This window comes from Brachycentrus maculatus, unplaced genomic scaffold (assembly GCF_059751285.1).
Source record: "Brachycentrus maculatus isolate JH-2025_06_01 unplaced genomic scaffold, ASM5975128v1 h1tg001581l, whole genome shotgun sequence".
Classification (NCBI taxonomy): Eukaryota; Metazoa; Arthropoda; class Insecta; order Trichoptera; family Brachycentridae; genus Brachycentrus; species Brachycentrus maculatus.
Window position 1 is genome coordinate 1 of NW_028282206.1, and position 18,440 is coordinate 18,440.

Genomic DNA, 18,440 nt, shown 5'->3' on the forward strand with positions numbered 1-18,440 from the left:
TCCCAACCCCAACCCCAACCCCAACCCCAACCCCAACCCCAACCCCAACCCCAACCCCAACCCCAACCCCGAGAGTGTGGGTCAACTTTATTATTCAAATTTATTAATATATTCTCTTTGATTAAATTAAATTAATAGCATCTATTTTGTGGGATATGCTGAATACTGAATAAATCTATGATGAATAATGAATAAGTAATTTCACATAAAAATAAGAAGCTTCAGTGAAAAGTAGGTACGCCCCAAATAGTCGAAATACATTGAAAGTAGCACAAATAGTCTAATATAAATTAATCATAATTGCTTCGATGAATTTTTCCAACTCATCACAATATTTTTGGAGCTGGCTGTATTTCTGACAGGCGACTCATCCTCTCTTTTCGCTTTTCTTTTCAAAATAGATCGATACTACTTTATGGTCCGAGTTGTCGTCGTTGTGACCATTGTTTTCTTTTTCAAGGGGTCAGACTTAACAAAATATTCCTATTGTAATTTATTTTGTTTACGTTTCATTTTGGCAATCACTGTATTTCCCTTTTGGTTCCTATCTTATTTTGAACTATTGTTGGCCAGCTTTCTGTTGGATTTGCTTCTTGATTTGGATTTACTGGTTTTTTACTTTTCCTTGCTGTTGCTGCTCTCTTTCTGCACGTTCTTTTTCTTCTTTTTCAGTTTGCTTTTGGTATACTGATGCTTAAACTCATCTTCTTTTTTCTTGGCCTGAACTGGATAGAAATTGCCATGCTCGGAGGCATGGTGGTGATGTGATCGTTTGCTGGATTTTTATCGTTACTCTGGGGACTTGCTTGTCGTTAGTTTGTTGCGATGCTCAATGGAACGGATGCTGGTTGGGTTCGTGCGTTTATCAGAGAGCATAGTGACTATTTTTGAATTCTTTTCTTCTTGGAATACCTTCTTCTTGGATTTACTCTTGGATTTTGATTGCGATTTGGATAGTTACTTTTTCAATTTGTTCTTTATGTTCTAAGCAAAAACTGTTTTGATTTTATGGGTTTCTTGGGAGTTTTTGCTTTTGGGGTTGGGGTTTTATAGTTAATTTTTAATGAGGGTGTTTTCAAAATTAATGGAGGCTGTTTGCTCGAGCTCGTTCATATCTTCGAGTATCTGCTTCTTAGAGCTTCTGCCGGACTTTTGGGCCCGCAGGTTTTTGCTATTCTTGTCAAATTTGCACTGAGGTTCAACTTTGTCGTAGGAGGTCATCATGTTTTGGCTTTCGAGGTCAATTGAGCTGACTGATTCGATTAGATCGGATGTCGGATCGAGTAAATCGATTTCGTAGTGATTCTTCAAACTCTTGATAATATGCTCCAGATATTTATTTTCGCAGGGAATATACTTGCATACGATATAAATAGCGCGAAGGTGATAGACTTGTGACATTTTCAGGGACTAGACTATTTAAATCTCCGGCTCCGAAGACCGTCGATGTTTATTCTTTCGCGAGACTTCTGTGCACATCAACCTCTTCTATGTGCCCATCGAGAAGTAGCATATGGAAATATACATGGCCTTGTAGAGCTTACTAATGCTGGTGACTTCCTCTTTGGAGTTCATTTTACGAATCAGCTCGTTGAGAGTTATTGGGTTGATCTGCATCACTTCGCCGATCGCGAAGTCTCGAAAACATATTATAGCTTTATCTGTAATGCTTTTTTTGCGGCTGGCTGCATACTTGAGCTTGGTCAAAGCCCTTTTGGTCTCCTTGATGAGTTCCGGGATCTTTTAGCAATCTGCTTCCTCGCTCATGCCTGCCAATTCAGCAAGCATACTGCCATCGACATAGATGGACTCGGCCTGAACCTCTTCCGAAATGCCCTGGAGCTTCACACACTTCTCGCAGACGGCTTTGAAGGTTTTGAGAGCATTGAGTGAAGCTTGGTAGGCGACTTCATGGTCCTTAATTTGAGAAGTGACTGCTAGGTACTAGAGATAATAGAGGCCCATCAGCGTAAGTCTACTAATGATGAGCTTCAGAGCCCCACGATCGTTCGTAGCCTCTTCTGCATAGTAAATCTCTTGCAATTCCGCTGGCGTATTTATTTGAATTTAACACTGCATATTGTGAATAATAGCCTCCATATACTATGCCGATTTCTCAAGTTACCAGAGCCTTTGGTAGGCACAGGCTTCGTTCTGGAGCGTGCAGATGATGAAAATCCTGTCTATTTTGGCGGCAGTAACACGACTGACAGCGGTTTCTAGAATCTTTTCGGCCTACTCTAAGTAGATAAGGGCTTAATTATACTCCTAGTTTTCAATTTTGATGACCGCCACATCATTAAATTCCTTCAGTTTATTTTTGAGCTCTTCTATAAATATTATCAGCGCGGATACATGGGGAGCTACAAATTTAAAGTATGCGGTCAGGCGAAACTGCAATGGCCCGGGCTAATTATTTCAATGAATGACTCGAGTCCAGGACATCCGAATTGGCATCCAGATTGCCCGAGGAACTGTTATTGCTATCATTCATTATTATATTATGCAGGTCAGCTCAAGATTAACACATAATCCATATCATACCATACATACATACATATCGTATGCATACCATCATCACCAATATCAGACCAGCACTAACAATAGCAACATAAACAATAATTGACAATTTTCAACTCAGAATTGTGAGCCAATATTAAGCAATAATGGATGTAGCAATCGCATCTATGTAGCAATGACACATAATAATTATAACACTAAATAACAAGAATATATAATTAGTTCAGGATGAAGAAACACTCCCCGACTACTTCATAGATTATTTTCAACAAATCTCAGCAGATCTAGGCAATCGAACTCAACCACCAGCATCTCAAATTCACTGTCAGGAACTTATCCCCCCACAAGCCACTATCTCATTACTTGAATACACAAATCATCAACAAATAAATATAGGCAAGTGGGCTGTAACAGTATGTCAGCAGTGGCAAAGTCAGTGACCATCTCACGGTCGAACTCAGAAATAAGAAGAAGAGTCTATCGAGGGAATAACCCATAGCTAAGTAAGAAATTCAATGAGCCCTCATCATTATTCAGCACATCATTATTCAGCACATCATTATTCAGCACATCATTATTATTCAGCACATCATTATTATTTAACACGTTAGGTCATTTATAGCCCTTATACTTCTATGCTGCCACCTTCCTTCATCGGCTAATATTAAACATTGGAATATTATTTATTAAATTAAAACCATTGCAAATTCATTAGAATTTAGAGTATACGTCGCATCTATAAAGCTTAATTACTTTATGCAAATCTATATAGCAATCGCTTCTTCTCGATTACTGCCCATTAGACACCGCCTTACACATCATCCAAAAACTATGCTAATTAATGAGCATCCTCCAATAATTTAATTCGTTGTTTACAATTAACAATTAATATCGAATGCATTCTATTATTATATAATTGTGACTATATACGCAAAATAGAAGCAGCGTTGATATTTTGTTGGCAAGGGAATATAAAAATTGCATGGTAAATGTTGTATAAATAGTATAACAAATGATTAGTGTCAGCTTGAATGTTTTTTAGGCTTTTATGAGAGAATTTGGGTTGTCGTTTAGAGAAATTGGTGGCATAATAAATATAACGTATTTGAGAAGTTTACAGAATTGCTCTACTTTGTGATGAAGTGGGTGAATAGTGTCTAAAAATAAAGATCATGATGCATTTTGGCCTCATACAATCTTATAGCATATCTTATCTTTCTCGTAATAGATGTTAATGGCTTGTGAGTTATTTTTCAAAAACTACAACAATGCCTTCCTTTTTTCAAATGTCATCTGCCTCAATGAGGAGGATAACCTCGATGGAATTGCAGATTCCTGCTTTTGTTCCTTCATATGGTCAGTTGATATTATTATATTTTGCCATAATTTAAGCATATAAATAGCTTTATCTTCGAAAAATCCATTGGGACCCTTCCAACACAATCTCCAAAGGCAAAAGCCACCCATAAGTATTACCTGGGGCATGAACAATAATTTTTGTCTATTTATACATCAATACAGTTTCTTTACAACTAAACCTCGACTGTTAATTACGTATTTGTTCTTCTATTGCTAATTAAGAGATTACCCACCAAAGACTGTTTGTTTGTGAAGATAATTACTTTTTTATTTGAACTGGTTTAATGGAGGAATGTTTCTAAACCTGTTCTTTCAGTTTATTATTATGTCACGAATATTGATTTTCGGGTGTCTTGAATCGGCAGCATTTCCAATATCGGCAGATGGTTGGCTTTCATAAGTATTTTGATCGAACCCGTCTTCGCCACCTACATCATCGACAACACCTACAGCATCTACAGCATCTACAGCACCTACAGCATCTACAGCATCTACAGCATCTACATTATACTAAATTAACTAAAGGTACGCAGTTTATTGGCACCGTATTCTCAACCTTATATTCATTTACAGCATATTTCTAGCATAAACAATTTATATTGTCATGTAGTTCTTTAAACTAAATCAATGTTTTCATATTTATCACATTTATTTGTCTATTAAATAAACTTTAAGCATTGAAGATAAGGATTCCTGTTCGCATTCAATGTTGACCCTCAGACTGCTTTATGCGATGGGTGAAATTCAAGTTAATAATCAAATTGGAGCCTCCACATTAAAATATCGTTATAAAGTTCGGTATATCTGTATATCTGAAACCTGAATGAAGACATCTGCGAAAACCCAGCAAAAGCACAACAACAACAACAGTAGTAGTAACCCAAAAATGGGAAGTGAGCATCTTGAAGTGTAGCTGAAGAACATCATTGGGAGCTTGAACAGATTCTTGAAGAAGAACTTCTAGCTTTCCAATAAGAATATCGAATAATACAAGCAGAAAGTGAAAGAGTTTTTCATTGAACACTCCACCAAATTGTAGTACTCATGCCAAATTAGCTCACTCTTCAGTAAGCTCGCGAACACTCTCCAGCCATTCTTGCATATAATCTCCAACCCAAATGCCAACCCCAATGCCAACAAGCCCAGAAATCAGAATAGCTCACACCTCGACGATGAGAACAATTGGCAACTCTAAGAATCCACCAATTTCGATAACTACCACTCCTTGTCGCATAACAACACTCATCACTACAATCATCGGCATCCCAAATTGGCCATATCACACGAAAAGTGCGAGTAACGGCAGTATGAGCTCAATCATTAAGTAGGCGCACTCGAACAAAAAAATATAAAGCTGCGCAGAAAAATTAAATCTTTGAACTAATAGCTCGCGACGCATCGGTCAGTAAATGGAAGACTCACCAACTTTGTGTACCTGCTCAGGGTGAACAACATTGATGTCGATGCTATCTATGAAAGTGGGTGCACATAACGGGAATAGAAGGAAATTGAGAAAAACAATGGCTTGGCTAATTCTGAGACACTGCGAGAGGATTGCTTGGAATTAGTCGAAGGAGTATCCGCTAAAAAATAGTCATGAGGCATTTCGACGCGAATCTTTATTCATTTTTCATGTTTACTCTGTTCGGAAGAGGACACTACTTACTTATTGCCAATTATCATCGTCATTATCTAAATATTAATATAAATAGAGCATGATATATATAGAGATGATCTAAAATAGGAAGAGAACACTGGGTTAATAGAGGGGTAATAGAGAGATACTAGTGTAGTGGGAGTACTAGAAATATAATAGAGAGATAGAGGGAGTAATAGAGATCGATTAGAATGTTCACAAATCAATGAAGTCTGCCGTAGAATTTATCAGGATCTGTGACAGTGAGTATGCGATAGAAGTAGCTGGTTGTGGGAATTTCACGTCGATTGACTCCGAAAGATACATACCCATTGATGATATACCTCCGCAGATACTACATGTTGTCGTCATCGATCCCCCAGATCTTGCCGTAATAGTAGACAATGTTTTGGGACTACCACTCGAAGTTGCCCAGACTCAACTGCAGGATGCTTCTGAAATAGTCTGCATAATTATTATAATTATTGGCATTATAGTTATAGTTATTGTCGCCGATCTCTACCAGCAACCTGCAAATATTATCTTCTTTTTGGTTCCCCACCTCTAAGCTCAGCCATTGCGATATTTCCTGGTGTTTATGGAAAGTTAGCGTGTTTTGCATGTTCTTTAGGTAACTCGTTAAATTGAACACATTGCTTTATGCGTTAATCTTGCTCCTTATCAGAAGTTTGTGGAGAGAAGTTGCGACATCCAGGTAGGAGTTGCCACAGGATTCTGGAGTAATAAACTCAGATAGCCAAACTATGTGATTGAAGTCCCATTTTGACTTTACTTATGGAGTCTGATGCAGAGAAAGATTGCTCTCGGACAAATTTATAATGGGGAGTCTTTTGAATTTCCTGATTTCAAGTTTGAAACAGGTATATTTAGGGCCACTTACTTCCTCATCACCCTCAACCCGTTCGATTTATAGATTCGGCTCCATCAATTTGTTGAAACATTGCATATACTCTTGCAAAGTCAGTAGTAGAGTTGCAATAAAGCACAGTGTAGCTTTTTAATCTTGGCTAACATCTCTATATATTTCCGAGGAGGAATAATCCTGCCCCATCCGCTACAGGAAGTGCTTGGATTATAGTTCGTGCATGAAGAGACGACAGTATTGAATGTAATTGTTTATCGAAAGCTTGGCGCTGGATTGCAGGGAACTCTGGATAAATAAAAGAGATAGAGTGCGCATATTGATCATCATTTGATGTTTGGCGCTTGCTACTATTTTGCTTCCTTTGGCTATTTAGTGTTCTTTCAAGTATTGGTTTGCCCGTTCGTAAATTTAGAGATGGGTGGAGAGGGGTAGCACATGCGCGAAGGCATTTTAATAAGCGTAGACAACCAGCTATGCTGTATTTTCGATATCTTTTGTATTGGTGAAGACCATGAGCTCTACAAGCATGCCAAACTCTATTTCTGAGACCTACTTTTGTTCAGTGGCGGGAAGATCGTTGATATTATGGTGGATTTGATTGAAGATCTGAGTACATTTCAGCGCCACAACCTCATGGGGTATGAGAGTCTGCATGGATTAATGCTTGGCTATTGCAATTCCTATCTTAAGTAACTTGTTGAGATGGCTGATGGCATAGGAGCTGAAACTAAGGGCATTTTGAGTTTCAAGATGCAGCTGGTGTGCGGATAGCCTGAGGTAAGGGTTGCGGACTCTGGGAGATAGGTGTGAGTAACGATATCTGATAATCTTTATAGGGTTGAACATAATTAATTGGTGCAACTGACCTTTATCAAATTATTTAAATTGTCAATAATATTTGGATGTAACTTGCCAAAGAATAAAAAGCAGAGAAGGTCACTTCCAAAAAGTCAGACGTCGCTCTCATGGACATCATCGTACTTTCATCATGACCTAGAAAAGAATGAATGGCTTCAAGGACTCCCATCTCAAGGAAATCGATAAGATTTAAACAGTCGAGCTCGTCTTGGAGGACTTCGGAAGCATGCACATCATAAACAGGTTCAAAGGCCTCAAGTCCCTAACTCTCATCAACTGCGGCATATCCTCAATTTAGGTATCACCTATTTTATCATAGGGACTCATAGACGCCTCCAAGCTCGAACACTTATGGCTCAACTAAAATTAAATCAGTAAGATCGACGGCCTCATGAACTGCGTCAACCTCAAATCGCTCTACTTATCTCATAATAATATAAAGACTATCCAAGGACTTTATAGTTTAGTGAATTTGGAGGTGCTTTGGATTTGTGATAACAAAATATAAGCCTTGGAAAATCTCGAAGATTTAGTCAATTTGAGAGAACTGTGGATTGCTGGAAACCAAATCGATTGCATCAAAACGAGCCTGGATGCTCTCGTGAACCTCGTGGATTTCAACATCAGTGGCAATAAAATCTGCTCATTCAAGGAAGTTTTGAATTTGAATAGGCTGCCGAATTTGAAAACGCTGTCGTTCTATGATCCGCATTTCGGGGAAAACCCAATTTGTAATCTGTGTAACTATCAAACTTATGTGCTCTACCATTTAAGAAACATCAAAAAGCTAGACACACTGGCCATAAGCGACGAAGCCAAAGTCTTTGCAGAGTCGACTTTGATGAGGAAAAAGATGTATTATAACATGCGAATCAAAACCATAGAAAGGACATTCTCTACTCTCACTAAACTAGCTGAAAAGGCCTCAAAGATCAAGCTTGATGGGCTCAATGAAGACTTAGCCAACTTGTTCTTGAAAATTAACGACATCGGCGAAGAGTTCTCGAAGACCAAAGAGCTTGAAGAAATCTATAAGCTCAAGAAGGAATAAATCAACCACATCAAAAACGTGTACGAATCAATCAGCAAGAGGCTCAGGGAAGTCAACAAGACTTCGATCAGAAAGCTGCTGGCCGAGTTCGAAACAGGCGGAAACATAAGGCTTGAGTAGGGCAAAGTATCCGATAGATGGCTGAGAAGCTGTAAAGATTTAATCACAACTCGTTTTGCCCCAGAAGATCTGGAGAAATACGATATCAATGGAATTCACATCACCAAAGTAGTGAGAATTCATAACAGGTTTTTAAAAAACAAATTTGAAGAAAAGATGGAAATGCTCGCCGATATTTCCAGTGTGAACTCCAAAAGGCAATTATAGTATTTGTTCTATGGAGTCGATCCTAATGTGCCTTCATAAATGGAACATGTCATTGAAGATGGCTTCAGGTCTCCGGAAGAAGCAAAGAAGCTAGGCATATGCCCTTATGTTCCACTTTTCAATTCGATCCTGGGAGTCGATTTGCCCAGGATCAAGCATCACGTGGAAGTTCAGCAAAAGAACAACAAGCTTGGCAAAAGTATACTATTGGAATATTGTAGATTTTATTTCCAAAAGAAACCTCGGAAACCTCACATTATTGCCCTCAGGCGCAATTCTTATTTGCAAGGTGCTGATGGTTAAAGAAGAACTTGATGAACAGAACCCATTCTTTGATCCTAGTGTGCCTCCAAGCGAACTCTATCGCAAAGGAAAAGTAAACTTTTCAGAGGGATACTATGCGACTTGCAGGACTTATGACAACCACTTGGGAGATAATTCACGACTGCACAAAATGTGGTCCGTCATGGATCATAACCTGGTGATACCCGAGTACTTGGTCGAATATGAGTATATCCTTCAGAATTCGAATCAGAACAGAGTGGCTGACTTCAATGATACAGTGGCTTTACTTGAAACCAACGACGATGAGTTCATCAGCTCCAAAAACATTTCTACCTACGAAAAGGATTTGAATAACATTTACAATACACTCGTTGAAGAAGTGAGTAGTTATCAGTTCGAAAGCATTGACGATAAGAATAATCCCAACTTGGAGATTCAGGCAAGCGATTTAGACCGCTTAGATATTGGCACTCTCAAAGTTATGCTCATCAACTATTTTAAATACTGTCTGAGCCGTTCAAGTCTATACTATGAGCTGAATGAAAATCTATTATTCGAAGGCTCCTAGGAGTTCGATATTAAAAAATTAAACATCGAAGACCCATCGGTCTTACAGTTTGCCAATCTTTCCAATTTGAAGATCAAGAGTCTATCCTTTATCTAAACATTTACGAACTTAACTGTCCTCGTCATCTCATACAACAGATTGACGAATTTAATTTAGTTGGAGGGTCTTTCCAATTTGAAGAAAATAGATGCCAGCCATAACCGAATCAACTCTCTTGCAGGCATGAGCTCACTAAAGCTCGAACATTTAGATTTGAGTCATAACGCTTTGGCCAGCGAGTAAGCATTGAATGAATTGCAAAGCTGCGCCGATAGTTTGAAATAAATCAATATAATGTTCAACCCTTTTGAAGATTAGAGCAAAGTGTCGAAGAAATTGGCGAAAATACTGCCATATTTATAATGGCTGAATCACATTCCAAGAGAGAAATTCTTGCTCTTCGAGAAATAAGATAACTCTCCAAACTAAATTACTGACGATTTAATGAAGTAGAACTGCAAGATAATGCAATCTAAGACACTCGATAGTGTGGACTGGAAACTAAGCATTGAAAGTGTAAATCTAACCCATATGAAAATATCTTCCATGAGAGGTCTTGAGGATTTGCATAACTTGAGGCAACTCAATCTCTCGAACAATCTGATCGAAACAATTAAATACATTGACAGTTGTAAACTGCTTGAGGAACTGAACCTCGAGAAAAATTTACTCACCCATATCACATGCTTGGAGGGGCTCGTCTATTTGAAGAAGATTTAATTTGGCAAAAACAAAATAACGAACATCGAAGGGCTTGCCACACTTCACAATCTAAAAGAACTGTCTCTGGAAGATAACGAAATCGAGTCCTTGGAGTAATTCCCTGAACTCTGGAGCTTAATGGAGCTTTACATGGGCAACAATAAAATAAGTGACTCCAAGCACATTAAGTCCCTCACAGGACTCAGTAAGCTCATTATCCTTGATCTTTCCGGCAACTCGATTTCAAAGGAGAGCAGTTATCGGTTCTATACTTTATACCTTCTCAAAAAGTTAAAGGTGCTCGATGGAATTTCTATTGAAAGCCCTTAGCATCAACAAGCGAGGGAGCATTTCACGGGGCGCCTGACTGAATAAATCTTAAGGTAAAATCTACGGGGAAGGCCATGCGAGGAAGTGATTGAGCTCGATTTAAAGCGATGCAAGCTCAAAGACTTCGAGGAGACATTTAATGCCAAGAACTTCCCGAAACTCAAAGAGCTCGACTTGAGCGAAAATTAATTCCAAAGTGTCAAAATGCTAGGCTATCTGCCTAATTTAACCATTTTGGTGTTGCAATCGAACAAGATAGAGACTCTGCACTATAATGCAGATATTTCCATCCTGAAAGGCCTAAATGGATGCCAAGCCTTAGAGATCATCGATCTGAGTAATAACCTGCTCAAAGATTTCTATGGTTTGCATTTGTGCAGGCTGACTGAGCTAAAGATGCTGAAGGCTTCAAGGAACGAGATCATAAAAATCGATTGCCTAGATAATCTGAAGCAGCTCAAATAGCTGGATGTCAACCACAACAAAATCAGACAATTTGACCCTAATTCTTTCGAGGCCAAAGTGCCCACCAAATGCCTGAAGATCGACGATAACGGGCTGAAGAACTTCCAGAACATCCAGAAACTGACCAGACTCCAGCATCTCTTCGCGAACTCCAATAAGATCACAGAATTCTATGATGTTGAGAAACTAACCGAACTGGCTTATTTAAAAGAGCTCGAACTCACGGGCAACATTCTCTACAGGAAGCCCGGATATCGCATCACGATGATTAAGAAGCTACCTGGCTTGCTTTTCCTTGACGGCAGGGTAACTCTATTACTATTTAGGAAATCACGCAAGATGAGCGAATCGAGCCCAATAACATCAACATGAACCCGCAGACCAATATCCCCCAGCTCTATACCGGACAGCAGCCTCCCACATTGAACAATCAAAGGCAAGTACCAGTGAGATTGAGCTCGGTGAATTTCGAAAATGTCTTTACGAGCAGCAGACTCAATATGGATTCCAACCCCAACCCCAACCCCAACCCCAAACCCCAACCCCCAACCCCAACCCAACCCCAACCCCAACCCCGAAGATGATCCCATGCATTCTTATAGTTAATAACAATAATAATATAACTATATGCTCTACATGAATATACCTACACATATGTGTATATACCTACACATATGTGTATATATTCATGAGAGACATCAAATAACGCTAATAAGCATTTAATCGATAGATAATAAAATAATACCAAAGCATGAACAATTCAATTAATAATTCAATTAAGCAAACGATCGCCATTTCATAAGCTTAAGTTTCTTTCATCATTCAGAATTATAAATGCATTTTAGGAGAAACAATGCGCAGTTAAGTCAATAAAATGACAATGAAATGGCGATTACCTGATCATGACACGATCAATATCATTGTGTCTCGCCCTTGCTTTTATATTTGCTAAAATTATATGTATTACTGTATCAAGGCAGAACCTGCAGTTGCCGAACAGTCAAACTGGAGAGTGCATAAGTATGAATGTTGAAGTATATATGGTTATTATTATATTAATAGCCGAAGAGTGAATAATAACTATTGCACTGGCTTTGTAATTCCGTAAAAAATAATGGAGTAGGGAAGAAGGGTCGTTTATTCAATTTTGCATTTCAGAAGGGTGCACAATTCTTTTCTCTCTGCAGATGAGGAGATTAAGCCGTAATTTATTGAATTTTGAATAAAAACATAAATTTTATGCATTGCATCTCGTCAAGCTAGTGTATATCTCATACCCATTAATATTCACAAACTCCTCCAGATGTAGTTCCAGCATTTATTGGGTTACATTTTTACCACTTTTTTGATGGATAATTATACGATCGGATTTTTATCAAACAGGCAGTTGGAACCAATTTTTAAATCGGGCACTAACTATTGTTGCTCTGAGTGGGGTATATAAATTTAAATGCGCCAAAAGACTTTTAAGCCAAATTCAAAAATAAAAGACCTTGCTTGGCAACTGTAATATTATAATTTAATATTTGCGAAAGTTCTCACCCCATGCAAAGTACTGCCTAAAGGTTCTTGAATTCATTTCTGATTACTGCATCTGAAAACGAACTCTACGAGAAGGCCCTAGAGAAAGCCGCCGCAGCATACCAGCTCAAACCCTACAATATTATGAAACTCTCGCCCTGCAAAATCTCCGAAATTTATAAACTAATCCAGTTGAAGTATGCTTTTATTCAATTCAAGGTTCTATGACTCCGAGTTCGAGGACCAAATGGACTTCTGGTACGAAAATTAGCTTAGGATTTTCGTTTGGCTCCTAGTAGTTTACGCTTTCGTCGCTAATAAGCCGCTGTCTTAAATGGTACAACTTTTTTTAGGATAGAATGATTCCGACTGGAATTTTTTTAGCACAATTTTCATCCAGAAAAATCAAGACGCTTTCGAGTTCCAAAGCCTGTGCCTCGAGAAAAAACGAAAAACTGTCAAGTGGGGATAGTAGGAGATTTAAATGCTCATCGAGATCATGAAGTAATTATCTCATCACCTCAGCGAAAAACAGCAAAAAAATAGATGGAATGAAATCGCCAAAACAATATTCATAAACTCCGGCCGCAAATACTTCAGGACTCCCAAACAATGCCGGGAGCAGTGGCTCAACCATCTTGATCCGTCCAAAACTAGGTCGAAATGGAGTGTTCACGAGGATTATTAATTACTAGACACTATTTTAAAATTTGGTAAAAAATGGTCCAAAGCTGCAAAGTACTTAGGCGGAAACCGCACTGAGCATACAGTCAAAAATAGATTTAAATCTCTCATCCGAAGCTAAATGAAAAGGCTCGATATCGACATTAGTGAAGAAAAATTAGCACACAAAATTAAGCAGCGTTTGGATTCTACCCTCTACATGAAACAATATCATAAAAAAATTCATACCACCAATGCAGAGTCATCCGATAAGTAAGCTCAATCACCAGCCTAAGTTCCGAAAAGTGTGAGGAAGCTCCGAAGTCAAAGCCCCAAAGTCATTCTTTCCGTCAGCAGCGACAGCGTGCAAAGTTAGAGCTCGCCCATACAAAGTGAAGAACCCCTAAAGACTAAGTCAAACACACTAATGCTGAACTGCTTCGAGTTGTAAGCCCCCAAATAAGTGGAGCTGGAAGACGAAGAGATAATCCAACACGAGAACGAGCATGATGTGTGGTGCTGGGATTACGAACCGTAAATTGATGAAATAGGCATTAAATAATTAGTGAGTGTAAAAGATGACGAAATGATATTGGATTAAAGGCACTAAATCAACTTCTTCTTCTCCTAACCACGCTTCTGATTGTCTATATTATGTATTATTCTCTAAATTGTTCAAAGTAAGTTAGTAAAATGTTGGCAATCGTAATTCCGAGTAATACTTTGTTTCCAATACGATCCTTTTGTTTTTGGGATAATTTTTAGAATCGACCTTCAATAATTAGCCCGATTTTCGAAACTAACAATTAGGTTCTATATAAATATTCAAAATAGGAATATATTGGTTGAAATGGATAGGAGGAAACTCTGGATAACTTTACTGGAGAGAATTCGCCAGATTTGGACACTGTTTGCCGAGATCATATTTAATCAGAAATTAATTTAATTAAGTTATCATTCTATGCAATATTTATGAAAGATAAGTTTGAAAGGCTGGCGACTGAAGCTTATGATCTGACCAAGAAGCTGGATTGTAAGCAACTCGAAAGCGAACTTATTTGCGATAAATTAAACCGCATTCTGTCCAAGATTGAAGCAATGGAAAAAGAAATATCTGAGATTGTCCCCCAGTTGGAGGCCATGGTGAAGGAGAAGGATTGCTACTCGAAAAAACTAAAAAAATCGTTAAGGTCTGCGGAGATGCGCATCAAATAGCTCGAGCAAACTCCGAAATAAAAGGTTAGGTTTGTTGACTCGTTTGCATAGGAAGAATGTACGTGTGCTTTCAAAGCCCAAAACGATAAATACAAAGCAAAGTACATCGAATCCAACGAGCGATCCAAGGAAAGGAAACTTAAAATTTCAGAACTGGAGTCGAGGATACTCACCCTTGAAGAAAAAAATGCAGACCTTTGGGAATAGAATAAATCCCAGCTTCTGATGATTGAAGCCCTGATGGCTGAAATCTAGGCTTCCAAGTATTACGAAAGCGAGGGAGGTATGTAGTAACGAGAATCGGAGTGCTCGATCACAACTGAGAACATGCTGCTGATGTACGAGGATGACATCGAAATGATCAAGCAAAATGATTAAGTAGAAACTGACGATTAGAATGACCACGAAAAGCATTCTGATCAAGATTAAATGGTGGCTGAAGGCCATGGGCTTATTTAATCAGCAGCAAGCATAAAAGACGGCCAGGATGATTCGAACAGCATGAATTCGGCAGTGGGAGTGGAGCTAGGGATTCTGAAACAGAAAAGAAGTTGGCTCTGGAGGTTCCCAAGTTTCCTCTTCTGATGAACAATTCAATTAAATGCATCTATCAAAATTATATCGCTCAATCTTATTCTAGGTAGATGCGTGAATTGTTCATCCTGAATTTCGATGATTAAATCTAACATAATTAATTCTTGAGTTTATATATAAGCTGCTCTCAAAAGCAAATTGCCACTTTCAGATAGCTTCCATACATATAATGCATTAGTTGTCGCTCTAAATCGAAGTGCACCAAGTCTCTAATCATAAGTCGTGATTACAATTGTTCATGACAATAATGAAATGGCTACGCATCCTCCATGCTCAAGAGAAAGAGCAAGAGCATGATCAAAGAGCCAAAACGAAAGAGCAAACAAACAATAGAATTGATAGATTAAAATAATGATAATATTTTCTTTTGTTTATTTAATTCATCTAGTCATAATCACTCGCACCCACCACCAGATAGCAAATCCGAAGATAAGCTAACGATGGCAGATCATCCTTGTGAGAGCCGAAGCTACACGATTTTCCCTGTTATGGGTGCGAGTGTTTATTAAATCATCCTAGATTGAAATGTTGTCTTATTTGCTGATACAAATAATAAGAGAAGACTATAGAAATGACCCTGTAAGAGTACAGTCTTGGCAATATATCGACATCCGCCCTATAAAACACATTAGTGCAAATTAAATTAAGGGTCTCATTTCAACAATCACATAAATCATTATGCGTATATTCTATGCCCATTTCTGTCTGCAAACCGACTACAGCACGCAGATTTGAGGGATTATCATCAATGCCATGGCAGATCTGTGTGAAATAGTTCGCAAAAGTGAAGACTGTCCTCCAAACCAACATATTTATTAGTTAAAATGTCTGTTTGGTTTCATAGCGATTAGCCGCATCTGCAATAAGTTATACGTGATATATAAGAGTATTAAAGAATTGGCGGTGTACTTGATAAGAGCACAGCATGATGATTTGACTATCCGCAAAATAAACATTAAGCATTCATATTGATGCATTTGAAGCTTACAAGGCTGTTGCTTGCTCATTACTTGGGACCCAATTGATGCTGATTGTCTGGTTTATCTTTGTTTTGTTATTGTTCGCCACTTTATTATTTTGCATCCTTCTTATCCGGCTCATTCAGCTTCATCGACAGTTCCAAGGCCAAGGCTAACTACTACTAATCTTCGACATTGCTTTCAAATATATTGGTTGGCACCAACTTCTATATTTTCTCCTGGGCTTTGTTCTTCTGCTTTTATTTAGTCTGCTACTCTATGAATTGCGGGTCGGGCTTCACGAGTTCTTTGACGTAGAGCCCGAAGTAGAAGAAACTAGAAATCTTATCGTTGACCCATTGCTATCGTTTGGAATTGTGGTCGCCTTCGACAAGCAGCTTTTGTTTTTATCCGGAGTAGGCTTCGTACAGCTTATCCGTATGGTGAGGCAGAATGAAATCGTCATCTTTGGCAGCCACAAACAGGGCTGGGATGAACGCCTTCTTCACGTTCTTTATTGGGGATATGTCTTCCAAATTGAAATTGTTCTAATATTAGACATTCGTACTTTCTATTTTATGGTCTTGGAGAGGAATGTCAGGGCGAGGCCAGAGAATGCGGAGAGCCCACTTTCGTATTTCTTGACCAGCTCTTTACACAGCGCTTCCAGGTTATAAAATGGGGAATCTAGCACAACGCATCCTATTTCGTGGTTTCGATCTGCATACATGAGGGCAGTGACAGCCCCCATGCTCCTGCCCCATATTCCGATGCTACTCACCGTCTTTAGCGATCGCAGGTAATTGAAGACCACGTCCACATCTTCTCGTTCGTGGAAGCCAAGCGAAATATACTCTCCTCCTGATAGGCCACAGCCCGAGAAATCAAAGGCGAACAATGTAATATCGTGGCATAGGAGCGAAGTGATGCAATGCTGGCTAATGATAGATCGATGTATACGCTTCGAGTTGGCAACTACTGTTACCATGTAAATAAATGACGCAAGGGAGTTATCGACATGGCCTGATGTAGGGCTCATAGTGGCTCCCCACCAACTTGAAGCCCCTCTTGCTCATGAGTTACACTTAAGTGCGCTGTATTTTCATTTACTTCTTCTTGAAAACCTTCGGGCCTCAGATAAATTATTCTATACCAAGATCCTTCCCAACCCCAACCCCAACCCCAACCCCAACCCCAACCCCAACCCCAACCCCAACCCCAACCCCAACCCCAACCCCAACCCCAACCCCAAACGCAATATAACTATTTATATCCAACACTAAACCCATTTATCATACTACACTATTCGCTTATAATTCATATTGCTGGAGAGAAGCCTGAAAGGGCATCGTGTCACTATCTCCCGAGCAATGCAGTTTCGACTCCCCAATAATATATGATTATAAGAGTTTTGCAATATATACTTCATTCATTAAATACCATGCCGATTTCTTTTCATAGTTACTTCAATTCTCTTGCTATGCAGATGGCGGTTGTATTGGCAAGGAGAAGCATTGGTGTTCAGATGAGGCAAGTAATGACTCCTCAGGCTATTGCTTGCCTGATTCCTGGGAGGATTAAGCCTGTTATTTTATAGGTGCAATGGTTTTCTTCTGTTATTGATGCTTCAATGGAATATCTTCTTAAAGCTGCAGCGTTTCTTGTTGTGAGAGTAAGTCATCTGGCTATCTTTATTAGCTTTATGGAAATAATGATGCCTTTGTGTTGGAAGGCTCTGATTGAGGCTCTTCCTATTGAGACTTTGCCTATTGAGACTCAATTTCTTCTGGCCTGCCATGAAATTAGCTCGATATTGCTTGAAAATCTTTCAGTTATTTTGACTGCTTAAATTAGGCCTGATCAGATATAGACTATGGTATCTGCTCCTGATAATGCTGGGCATGCTTTTATTGCTATTCTTCGAACTCAAACAAATCGATCAGATTCTCATTGTCGTCTGCTGACTGCAATCTTGCCTAGGAATCTTACTTCTATTATGCCAATGATGGTAATTAAAATGTCAATACATCACATGAAGATGCATTCGATAAACTTTTTGGCTCTACTGCTCTTTCTTATGAATTTAGTTAAGAGTTGAAATGCGCACATGCCTGATTTATTTATGTTTCAGCTCTTTGCTCGGGCATCTCGCTTTGTAAGTCTTACGGTTGCCTAGGGGAGTTGGATATTTGTGATTCCTCCTCTTCGATTTGATGCTTATACTTATCGCTGAGTAGCTTAGCGTAGCTCAGGATCACTTACTATTCAATGAGCCTGGACAATTACAAATTGACAACATAGAGCATATCAGTAGCCTGCAGTTTTTCGCGACAGGCAGCATCGAGCTGCCTCTCCAACTCGTTCACTGTCTCCTGCATCTTCACCATAATCTTTTCGCACTTTGTTAGTTCTTTGGTGAGTTACTTCTGGGCATTGGTGTATTCTGTGAGCCGGACCTCTTT

At 38.9% G+C, this 18,440-nt stretch overlaps 1 non-coding gene across 1 annotated transcript; it reads right to left on the bottom strand.

Annotated features, from left to right (window-relative positions):
* Nucleotides 1-15,401: 15,401 nt before the first annotated feature.
* Nucleotides 15,402-15,614, bottom strand: LOC148298810 (ACEA small nucleolar RNA U3). Its single transcript, XR_015839141.1, has one exon. It is a non-coding gene; the product is annotated as an ACEA small nucleolar RNA U3 (small nucleolar RNA).
* Between the last annotated feature and the right edge of the window lie 2,826 nt (nucleotides 15,615-18,440).